Raw genomic sequence first — 12,882 nt, forward strand, 5'->3', positions numbered from 1 at the left:
AAAGACTCAATTAGAGAAAACTATATTATGTATGTGGGTGTGAAACTTGGTCTCCCAATAAGGAAAGAGCATATGTTGAGGTTGTTACAGCAGTAAAAATGTCAATTGTCCTTTCCTATGTTGTGATTCCACTGATCTTGTGGTTACCAACATTTTAGAAAAATGTACTGCGTCCATTTTCAGAGCAGCACTTCTAAACTAACAGAGGCAATATAACCTGTACTAACAGAAATTATGCAACTAAGCTCTTCGGGGGGGCTGGTCAAGTTTTTAAAACGCAACCACCCCCTTTCGGGGGGTGGGGGGTGGTTGCGTTTTAAAATCTTGAGTAAGAAACTAAATCAACCCCCCGAATGGGGGGTTAAAACACTTGAATGGGGGTGAAAACACTTTAAAATCTTGAGTAAGAAACTAAACCAACCTTCCCGAATTGGTTGCGTTTTAAAATCTTGAGTAAGAAATTAAATCAACCCCCCGAATGGGGGGTTAAAACACTTGAATGGGGGTGAAAACACTTTAAAATCTTGAGTAAGAAACTAAACCAACCTTCCCGAATTGGTTGCGTTTTAAAATCTTGAGTAAGACACTAAACTAACCCCCCTTCGGGGGGGGTTAGTTTAGTGTTGTTAGTTTACTCAAGTCATTTGTTTACTCGGCATTGTTGTGTTGGTACAACAATGCCGAGTAAACAAATATAACGTAACATTGTTTGATGACGTAATTATTTGGCTACAAATTGTATGACGACGACGAAAAAACACAAATTTTTATAGTAAAAAATTGATAGTTGAACCACGGTTCCGGAGAATCTAACGTAAATACGTCTATACGGAAAGAAAGTTTATATATTAGCTTTCATTACAACAATATTAACAACAATGCCGAGTAAACAGATGGCGTTTTCTAGGTAACATAACAATGCACGCAAGCTGACCATTGTTGTCGATCCATATTAACACATTGTTGATATGGATCTTACACATTTTCCTTTCACTTGTTTGCCGAATGACCCTTCCGTATAGACGTATTTACATCAAAAAAGAAGATTATTATTATGAATTGTTTAATTGGTCCACAAGCAGCCAAAAACTTCAGGCGTGTTGCCGACATAACTCGGATGCTTGCAGCCCAGATGAAACTGTATTCACGGCTCGAACCACGAGATAGGCGGCTACAGTGAGTTGGGGTCGTGCGCACGCAGTAGTCGGAGCGACCCAAGAAGCACGGCCTTTTGCATCCGGCTGAGTAATGCTTCAGCGTTACGCTGGCATGCCGGAATAAGCTTGACGTTGGCCGGCAGTGACGACTTGACTCCTCCAAGAACTCCGATTACAAGGACGATTAATTTGACAGTGAATCCTGAGTACAGCTGTCTTAGCTCAAACACAAGGTCTTGATACTTGGTCCGTTTTTCAGCCTCCTTCACAACTATGTTGGTTTCAGCCGGGGCCGAAAACTCGATGACATACATGGTGCATCCAGAGGTATCGATGAGAACGATGTCAGGTTTAGTGGCTGTTAACTGCCTGGTAGTGGGGAACGAATAGTTCCAATAAATTTTACATTTGTCGTTCTCAACGACGGACTCAATGTCCCCTGGAGCGTACGACAAAATGGGTGTCTTATCTATGCCGTAAAAGTGTCTCAGGTGATAGTAGAGTATACGTAAAGCAGCATTATGTCGATGAATGTAGGCGCAGCTGGCATAATGTTTACATGCCGACAAAAGATGCATCAACGTCTCTGGTTGCATTCGGCATGCCCTGCAGACAGTATCCGCTACCCCCACACCCATCACCATTCGGCGGTACACAAGTGTGTTTACAACACCATCTTGTCACGCTAAGATGAAACCCTCGGTTTCAGACTTTAGTCCAGCCGACCGTAGAAAGGCGAACGTCAGGTCTTTTGACAAGCCCATTTTTTCTACATTTTTGAAGAAGGCCCCATGCATGGGTTTATCTGCATGTTGCTTGAGCAACAAAGTTTGCTCAGCCTTCTTAACAGTGCTCTTGAATTGATCTGACGTCAGTGTCAAGAGGGGCAACTGTCTTCGCTGTCCAACTGAGCTGGTGTCGAAGTCAAATCCGAGGTCATTTGCTGCTCTCTTTGCCGCCTGAAATATAAACGCCCCTACACCCGCAGACTCATGCGAACACACGAATGTCAAGAGGGGATCAGAGCTATTAATGATGGAATGAGCTGTACCCAGAACTATCCTGTTGTGAAGATTCTCCAGACCCAAGAGACCTCTACCGCCAAGATGACGCGGGAGGTATATGCGTTGGACAGAAGATTTAGGGTGAAGACTTCGGTGCATGGTCATCATTTTTCTGGTGGCCCTGTCCAGGTTTTTCAACTCGTTAACTGTCCACTTCATTGCTCCAAAAGTATAGAGCATGATCGGAACAGCAAGCATGTTGGTGGCAGTGACTTTGTTTCTACCAGACAGCTCGGAACTCCAAATCTGTCGTAGGGTGTGTCTATACTTGCTGCACAGAGCCTCTTTGACCTTGGAGACATCTTGGATGTGACTCTCACTCACACCAAGATATGTATAGGACTCTTCGGCATCAAGATGGTGTATGATGCTTCCGTCCACGAGTTGCACGTCTTCGCCGAAATCCCTATTTCTTCCCCTTTTCAAATGCAGAACTGCACACTTGTCCAATCCAAATTCCATGCCGATATACTGAGTGTATACTTGCACGGTGTTCAGTGCACTTTGAATGCCACTGTCGCTGGCAGCATAAAGTTTTAAGTCATCCATATAAAAAAGGTGTGTGACTTTGTGCCTACGGATGGACGGTGCACCGCACATGTAGCCACGTTCACGTCTTAGCACAACGGAAAGAGGAAGTAGCGAGATGCAGAAAAGAAGAGGGCTCAAGCTGTCACCTTGAAACACTCCGCGGTGGTAGCATACCAACTCGGTTGACACTACACGCTTCCCAGATGTTAGAATGAAGCGCGTTTTCCAGAGCGGTAGTAGATTTTCAAAGCATCTCACTATGTCAGGTTGGACTTTCAGCACTTTGAGCAAGATGACAATTAGCTCATGAGAAGTTGTGTCAAAAGCTTTTTTGTAGTCCACCCAGGCCATTGACAGGTTGCGCTTATAATGGACCGCATCTTGACACATGCATCTGTCAATCAACAGATTGTCCTTGCAACCTGCAATGCCACGTTTCGAACCCCGCTGCTCATATACCTCTTTCCAGATAGGGCCAATATGGTGCACTATGCGTTCGTTCAAGATGGAGGTGAACGCCTTGTATACAGTATTAAGACAGGTAATAGGTCGGTAGTTTTCCGGATTAGACAAATCTCCTTTCTTCGGAATAAGAACGGTGCGCCCTTCTGTCAACCAAGGTGGAATGGGCTCTGTACCACACAAAAAAGATGTAAAGATACGAGATAGATGTTTGTGTGTGCTCGTGAAAGTTTTCCACCAAAAATTATTGATGGCATCTATTCCAGGAGCAAAAAATTCTTTTTGCCAGTAAAGGCACGTTTCACATCTTGTTCGGTGATCACTAGGGGCACATCATCATCCTCTAAATGACGATCGCAGAACTGCCTAAAGAGGCCAATGGCCGGAGAATCTATGTTCAACGGAAATCTAGTTTCGTAGAGTTTCTTCCAGAATGACTCGACCTGCGTTGCTGTTGGTGGGGTATGAACGACTGGAGTGTTCTTGCTGAAGAGACGGGAAGGGCATACACGAAAGATGGTGTTCTCCTTTACGGCCCTATAACGTTTCACTAACTTCTTCCTGTCCGCGGTTAGTGCCCGTATTTTGTCCAGAGAGTGCTGCTTGATGGTCAGCAGCGTATTCTTGTTCAGTGTGTGATACTTAGCCTTGAGAGAGCGGACGATAAGCCTCAGCTTGGTGGTAAATCTCCGACCAGAGTTTACATACTCAATCACGCAGTGAATTCTGGATACCAGTTGCCTTTCCAACTTTAACTTCGCGTCCAGACGTTTTGTTTGCTGCTCAGCTTTTTCTGCCAACCTAAACGGGGCTGGGGTTACTAATAACCTGGCTGCAGCGTAACCGGCGCGATTGATAGTAAGCAGATCAGAATCATCTTTTAGGAATTCATCTAAGATTTCGTTTATATCGGCCAGATGTTTGGCCCGCAGCGATATCTTGTGGTGAACTGTTCGCTGCCTGTCCTTCAGATATTCACAGGAGTTCAACAATTGGTAGAACCGCGTTTTAATGTCGATATCAACAGTCGCAGCTGGGGGACATGGTGCGATATTTTTAATTTCTTCCGCTTTATGCGGCGTAGCTGCAACTGGATCTTGCGGCTTGAAGTCAAAGCCTTTCCTTCGCAGATGGTTAACATAGTCTCGCAGGTTTTGTTGCGAGAGACCGGAGTGCTCAGGATGCATCTCGCACCAAAGGGAATGCATCCGTGCCATGTATCCTCTCCGCGAAGGATCACTGGTGGCGTGACACCCAAGAAGGCTGCTGATCCGATTTGTGCCCCTTATTATTATTATTATTATTATTATTATATTAACTTCTTACATTTACAATTACTTGCAACCAAATTATAAGTTAGAGTAATTTTTTCAACCACCAACAATGTGTAAATATGGAACCAACCAACCAACCAAAGAAGCTAACTGAGGGCAGAGGCCTGCGCAAGCGCAAGCATCGTCCCTACCTAGGTGAAACCATTCCTGCGCACAAGACGCATTGCTGGAAATGGTAAACGGTCGTAATATAAGAACGGAAATTTTGCTAACGCTAACGGGGTTTCGTCGTGGCGGGAGCCTCGACCATTCAAACTGGGATTTGTTGCTGCTGATGGGAGGTTATCCTGTCAGGCAAGTTGTCGAAGGAATTTGGTTGGTTGGGTCTCTGGGGTATGAACCCAGAGAGGGAGGGGCCGTTTCGGCTGAAGGCCTCTGCGGCATGGGGGGAAGATCACTTCAGCTGATGGCCTCCATGATCGGGGGGAAGGGTGGCGGGCCGTGCCCCTATTAAGTTATACCCTGGCATTCGCCTTACAACTGAGGAAAGCACGGAAAACCTCAGTCAGGGTAGCCGAGTAGTCTAACCACTCGTTGTGCTGACTTGGCCGTCTTTTGGGGATGGCTTCGGCTGGCCTGCTGAACATCAGTCGCCCTCGGTTGCCCTTGGGTGAACTCTGGCAGCCCTCATTCGGCACGAGTGTCTTCCGAGTTGCCGAACTAAGGGGTTCCCCACACCAGCTAACCTCGAGTCAAACCTCTCAGTTAGTGCTCTGATGTGGTCGGCAAAGAAAGGGACCCCCAGATCCTCATGTATTTGCCTGTTACTAACGTACCAGGGCGCGTTAGTAACAATTCGAAGACACTTGGATTGCAGAACTTGCAGCTTCTGGACGTGGCTGTGGGCAGCTGACCTCCAGATCGGGCATGCGTAATCCATTATGGGACGGATGAGCTGCTTATAGAGTAGTACACCGTTCCTGATTGACAGGCCACTTCTATTGATAAGCGGGCCTAGCACACCTAATCGTTGCGCTGCCTTCTTTCCCACTTGGTTGACGTGCGCCGACCAAGTAAGCCCGGCGTCAAGGGTGACCCCCAGATACTGCGCTGTTTTGACCCATTGGATCGGCTGTCCGAGGAACTGCACTGCTCGGGGCTGTTGGATGTGTCTTCTCGCGGAAATGAAGAGAACCGCTGTGCTCTTCGAGACGTTGATAGCAATCCTCCAGGCCCTGAGCCAGAGCTCAAGTCTACTGAGGTAGGTCTCCAGATACCTGACGAGAAGCGTTGGGCTACGGGACGTAACTACTAGAGCCGTGTCGTCCGCGTATTGTGCTAACTCGACGTGGCGGGACGGTGTGGGTATGTCGTTGACATACAGACTGAAGAGCACAGGGGAGAGAATTCCGCCCTGCACAACTCCAGCCCGCATGGTACGACGTGTGGACGTGGCCGACTGGAAGGATGTCTGGAATGTCCGGTCAGCGAGGTAGGAAGAGATGGTTTTTACCAAGTACGACGGGAAGTTGAGGACGGTCAGTTTGTATAGGAGGCCTTGGACCCAGACTGTGTCGAAGGCTTTGGCCACGTCCAGGAAAACCGCGCCGGTTAGCCGCTTCTCATCAAGGTTTCTGTTGACCCTTTCGACGAGGCGAGCCAGCTGTAACGATGTGCTGTGTCTGGGTCGAAACCCAAACTGCTCGTCGCGCAGCAGCCCGCGTTCACTGACTTCGTGTAGGACCCTCGTTAGTAGGATTTTCTCGCAGAGTTTGCCGACCGTGTCGAGAAGACTGATGGGTCTATAGGAAGAAGGTAGCGTGGGGTCCTTCCCCGGTTTCAGTATGGACACCACGCGGGCGTGTTTCCATGCCGAGGGGAAGTGCTGCCTGCGGAGGACCGCGTTGAACACTTTCGTGAGAAAGGTTACCGCGCGTCGTGGAAGATGTTTCAGGACCCTGTTCGGTATACCGTTGGGGCCCGGAGCCTTGCCAAGCTTGAGTCCCTTCATGGCCTGGGCGACCTCCGATGGACTGGTTAATTTTGGTTCATTTACAGGGGCATACTCGTATGCTCGCATCGCCTCGTTAACCATGTCAATTGTAGTCAGGTCCGACGGGTAGTCTACCGGCTGGAACTGGACCTCAAGGCTGTCGGCTAGGGCTTCTACCTTCTCGAGGTTCGAGAGAGCCAGTCCTCGCGGCACTAAGAAGGGGGGCGACGGAGTGGGGACTCGCATCACACGCTTGGTCATTTTCCAAAGCGACTGGTCCTCGCAGTCCAAGGATTCGAGCGTGTCGCTCCACTGTTCGTTCCGCCACTCGTTGAGACGATAGGTCACCGACCTCTGGAGTCGATTGACCTGGGTCTTAAGAGCGGGGTCTCTTGTGACCTGCCATCGCCTCCTCAGCCGGTTCTTCAGGCGTATTTCATCTCGAATACTAGCGGGTAGAAGCGGTCGCCTGTCAATGCGGGGTCGAAGCTTGGGAGCGGACGCTGCTGTGGCTTCCAGGATAGCACTGGTCAGCTCCTCGACGCACTTGTCAATTTCTTCCTCGTCGTTTACCACGGGGTTCCCCGGTAGTCTGCTTTCGAGGCAAGCCTGGAATGCAGCCCAGTCCATTCTCGCGAAGTCCGGGCGATCAGGCAGGTTTTGAAAGGACGATCGGCACGTGGTGTCGACGAGGACGGGCAGGTGATCTGAGCTGAGTGCGGGGCAGACAGTCAGGTGCACCGGTAGGACGCAGTCCTTGATGAGGACAATATCAAGGACGTCAGGTGTGGCGTTGTGTGTGTAGGGAGCCGTGGTTGGAGAATCCGGCCCGTAGATGAAGCAGGAATTTCTGTTGGCGTAATCACGCAGGAGCGAGCCCCTAGTAGAGATAAGGCTAGAATTCCAGTCCGTGTGTTTCGCGTTGAGGTCACCAGCCAAGAGGACCGGGAAACCCCCGCTCAAGCACTCGGTCAGGTCCGACTCTATCCATGGCCGGGTGGGTGCGAGGTATGCCGCCACTAGCTTGACTTTCCTGGTTGCCAGTACCAGCAACCAACCAACCAAAGAAGCTAACTGAGGGCAGAGGCCTGCGCAAGCGCAAGCATCGTCCCTACCTAGGTGAAACCATTCCTGCGCACAAGACGCATTGCTGGAAATGGTAAACGGTCGTAATATAAGAACGGAAATTTTGCTAACGCTAACGGGGTTTCGTCGTGGCGGGAGCCTCGACCATTCAAACTGGGATTTGGCCAGTACCAGGTGACAATGGTCAGCTTTTATACTATGAACTCCTGCGTGCATAATAATGCAAGGTACAGTATTCGAATTTCTAACCCACACCTGCAACAATATTAGCTGAGCATGCCGTAAGACTCTTTTCTCCTTTCTTATGCATGCAGTATAATTACCTGAATGAACCGTATTGCACTCCACTAATTTACCTAAGAAACTAATTGTTACGTCATTTGTTTACTCGGCATTGTTGTGTTTCATTACTGCCATCAACAATCCGCTTTCGTTATTGCGGAAAGAGCTCTGCTGTGAATCGCTTGTAGAAGAAGTGCGTCGTAGAGAAGATAATTTTGTGCTCTTAAAAACCTCTTAGAATATCACAGGTACTTATCTTATATAAGAATTATTAAGAAATCTGAGATACTGCCGTTAGTTTTGATTAAATCGGTCATTGCCAGTGGACATCGTGGTCTCTTACAATTGAACAAAGTTTGAGGTAAGGAATTCCTAGTTATTATTATTGTTATATGCAGTTGTATTTGTAATTGCCTGTGGTATCGTGAGTGTTGGTGTGTAATCGTCAAACATTCATATGCCAGCACCTCCATGTGGAAGATGTCATTGAATCTAGAGGACTCTACTTCTGTATTGTTGGCTACCGGGGGAATTCTGTAGACACCTTCGTCCTTAAGGGAGGATAGCTGGCCTTGTAATCCTGGGGTCTCGGGTTCGATTCCCGGCGGTCCCCGAATTTATAACTTGTGTTGGGCAAGGCCTTGGTCTACGCAACACGGAGTCTTCCTCCGGGGGTTTCCCCGGGTTCTCCGTTGCATCCCAACAATTACACAGAAGAAGGCAATGGCAAACCACTTCTGGATCATCTGCCAAGAACGTATATGAACAGGTCCCAGTCCGGGAAAAGGATGGAAGGATCCTGTTCATATGGACCTGTCGTCAGACAGAACACTAAATAAATAAATAAATAAAATAAATACATTACATTCAGCTACCACAGACCCAACTTAAGCGTAAATAATTCAAGTTAAATAAGCAAAGTCTTAATCAAACTTTACTCAATTGTAAAGCATGTTTAAAGGAAATATTTAGAATAAAGCCAATATATAAACTTCCTTTCCGTATAGATGTATTTACGTCTAATTATCCGGAACCGTGGTTCCACTATCACTTTTTAGTAAGAAATATTATGCTATATAACAGGTAATATTATATGCTAATATAAATTAATTTTTGCTTTCTTGCTTATTTTTAGAGCTTTCCAGAATGGAAAAGGAAACTCCATTTGAGGTAAGATTTTGTTTGATTTTTAAGTAAAGGTTAAATAAAATTCACACGTTTATGAATGTACTTTGAATGTGACCTTCGTTTCACATTAATGTGATTTGTTGAACTAACGCTGTTATTAAGGGGCATTGTGTGTATAACTAAAACAATTGTCTCTCTTACATGTTAATTTCTATGATTCGTTATTATTCACATTGTCCAGTTTGGAAATGTTTACCACATTCTTTCTTTTTCTTTTTTCTGCAGGAAGAAAAGAGTTTGCCAAAAGCTGCGCATTTAGCAATAGACAATGAGGAATACCAAGCAGCGAAGACACACTGCTTGGAAGCGGGAAAACGCTTCCAAAAAGCAGAGGAAGGTATGTTGAGACAAATTTGCAGTTTATTCTGTGTCAGTAAAATCTATCTGAATAAAGAAGTGGTCACATTCCTTCCCTACTCTAAACTTATAAATCTCCTGTTTGGAGTACTCTAGTTAATCCCCAATGAATATGTGGTTATTACATCAAGTAACGCTCACATTTTGAAGTTATTCGGTACAAGCCATGTTTGGAGATAGCTTTTATCAATACATTTTTGTTATTATTTCCAGGAGAATTCAAATTTAAAATAGGCAACAACTTCCGTGTATCTTTCTATGCACACATCTCATTTGGCACTACATAAGCAATGCCTGCAGTTGATGATTCATAAAACAGACCAATGACCACTTCTGATTCGATTCCAGGCAATTCATGCCTTGCGCAGACAAGACGCTTCACAATTTCCTGGGTTCTCTGTTGTTACTGACCTTATGTTAGTGGTTGTAGGATCGTTAAGTTATAACATCTGGTTTTCAACATTTTAGCTTCGATAACTTTGCTTCCAAATGAACAGGAAAGTAATAAGTACAAATGCAATACTTGTTTGTAGTGCAAATAGCAAAAAACTAATGAATGCTGCATAGGCCGCATTTCTTAGCTGGCTTTTTTTTACTATGTACTTTTATTCCCCACATGATTAAATGCGCAGGGGAGGTGCATTTTTATCTGCTTTGTGGTTTTTATTTTTGCATATAGCATTTCACTTTAAGATATGAGCTGCCAACCAGGAAATATTATCAGAACTTTTTGTTTTCAGAGCAACAAGCTGCAGACGCCAAGAAGGCTAAAGAAGAAAAGGAAGGGCATGGAAAAATTTAGAATCCCTAACTCCTGCATTATAGAACAAAAATTAAATTTCTTTATATTCAGAATTCATTCCATTTTATCCAAGTGATAGCCATATGTTATTATTTTTATTCTAATACTTCATTTAGATTCCAGTATCCTAACACAAGGGATTTGGATTTTGTTGTTCTACATGCAACACATATCAATATATGAAACTCTTTGGTAAGGCACTGCTTTGGTTATATGTGCAACTACCAGATGTTTGTTGCGTACAAAATTTCAATTGTGAAATACTTTGTTGTTCAGTCAGTTAATACAAACTTCTTAAACATTAAGTTTTTCACGAATCCATTACTCAAAATAATGTCTCATCCAGATGCTAGTATGTTTCATGTTATCCTTAATTAAGAACGCAATGTAACTGCTCTCTACTTTCTTCTGCAAACTACTGTTCAAAAAAGTTCACCATGTCACTGTTTATCAGTCCAGAAACTATCTTACTAGCTCCAAAGTTACAATTAATTACCAACTTAAGGCTTGAATTTAATTTCCCTTCATACCATTTGGCTGTAAGATAGTTCTGGAGATTTGTTTGTCACCGAGCATCTTTCCCTATTCTGAAAATGATGTTAGCTGCACCACAAGAGGCTGTGATGGGTGAATTAATTTTGGACATTCATAATTTGGAATGTTACATCTCTGTGCCACAAACTTTTCCTATGAAAAGTCAAATTTGTCTGGCTGGAATTTTGCTGTATGTTAAATCTTTTTTTTTTTTTTCTTTTACAGTTGGAATTTTTAATTGTCCCAATTTATTGTAAACAAAACTTTGCAGTATTTCAATAATTAAAGGACAAAAATATTTATCTCAAGGATTAAAGAACTTGTCACTGAAACCATTTTGTTCCCAGTGAATACATAACCTTTTAAAACTCACTGGTAACTATATGTACCTTCTGCTTTAACAATCTATAACTCTGTATTTTTCCCACAGACTGTATTAAAGTGATACATATGATTTTCAGCATAAAAAGTGATTATTTCCCTAAACAGTAATCACCATTCATCTTTGTAAACAGAAAGTGTTATTTTTGCTCTGTAGTAAGAAATTAATTTTTAAATATTACTTAAACAAACTACAGCTTCAAAGGTTTAACATGGTATAGCGCATCTGAAGATAATGTTAAACAATACTTACAGTAATATCTGTACTTATTTCATGAATAATAGTCAGACAAGGTTAGAATTTCATACACAATATATCTGGTGTGTAGAGGAAATATAATGAACCAACACACATGCACTGATATAAGACTTTCCTATACATAACAATGGATGAGGATAAGAATAAAATATCTTGTAAACCTCCACACAATGAGAACCACATTATCGTTGCATCTGACAACCAATTAATTACACACAAAACAGAAAATTGTATTTAAATGAAGGACATTAGCTTTCACAAAATGCGAAAATATGAAACCAGAGACTCAAATATTCCCTTCAGGAAGTCAGACCAGCTGATTTTGGGGCAAAATTTTGTAACCAGAACATGATTATTTAACTGCACAGAAGATATTGTATGGACCATGACAACCTGTTTTACAAGCACTGAAAGGTAGGAACAATATGATTAAACAGCCATATAAGGAATTTACATTTTAACAAGAATCAGAAAATCACTGTCAGACCAACAATTGCGACGGCATGCTTATTTATATCTGTGTACGCATAAATAAATTAACATGTGCATTTGGTTCAACTACAACTGGTAAATATCATTACAAAACAAAAATGTAAATTATTTGGTTGTAATAGAAACAACACAGATACCAAGGGGGGATATATTCATTTAGTACTCTGAAGTCACACTTTGATCATCATACTGAATGAAATACTATAGATTCAATTTACATTTAGATGGAACACAAGTAAAATTTAAATTAAATTATTCATTTGCAATACTTTACCAAGACGCAAACAAATAGAAGACCTGAATTTAAAATGGAGTCCATATATCCATGTTCTCTATAAAATATTTCAACCATTAGAAACTGCATCTAATATACAGTGATTAATAAAAGCCAATTGGCACCTAATAAATGATTTCGTCTTATATGTAAAAGCAGTTCTATCTCTGACATTTTGTAGGATGTAAATAAAAAGTATTGTCCTTGTAAGAAATGATTCAGAGAAAGAAATAACATATATATATATATATATATATTTGTGATAATACAACATCAAAGGAGCCCATAATAAGACATGTGTACTTAATTGGGGAACAAAATATTTTGAATGCAATCTTAATCTCTCCCACTTTGTTGGCCTCTTGGTATATTTGCTAACATGTTTCCAGATCGCTGATTTTATCGCCATAATTAAAAGTTGGTCTGATTCACACACTAATGATAGCATGCTTCTTTTAAATTTAATTCCAAGCACAGTAAATGGTATCTCAAGTTAAACATGTAACTTTATTTATGGACTTAGGCACCGAGGACAAAAAGGCAACATAAAAGCAATGTCATATATATAATGCAGATGAAAGTTGTTATTACAAATATTCTTCTTTTTCCTGTTTGACTGAAATCATACATTTCCCTGATGTTGCATTTTCCCTCTGCATTTAAACACAATTAAATCCACATTGATGATTCAATGCTGAAATTCTATCCACACTCACATCCAGGAACTACAAGATTCCATCACATAC

The sequence above is a fragment of the Zootermopsis nevadensis genome, unplaced genomic scaffold, assembly GCF_977971745.1.
Source record: "Zootermopsis nevadensis isolate Lab colony 2312 unplaced genomic scaffold, Znev_1.0 Znev_ptg000022l, whole genome shotgun sequence".
Taxonomy (NCBI): Eukaryota; Metazoa; Arthropoda; class Insecta; order Blattodea; family Termopsidae; genus Zootermopsis; species Zootermopsis nevadensis.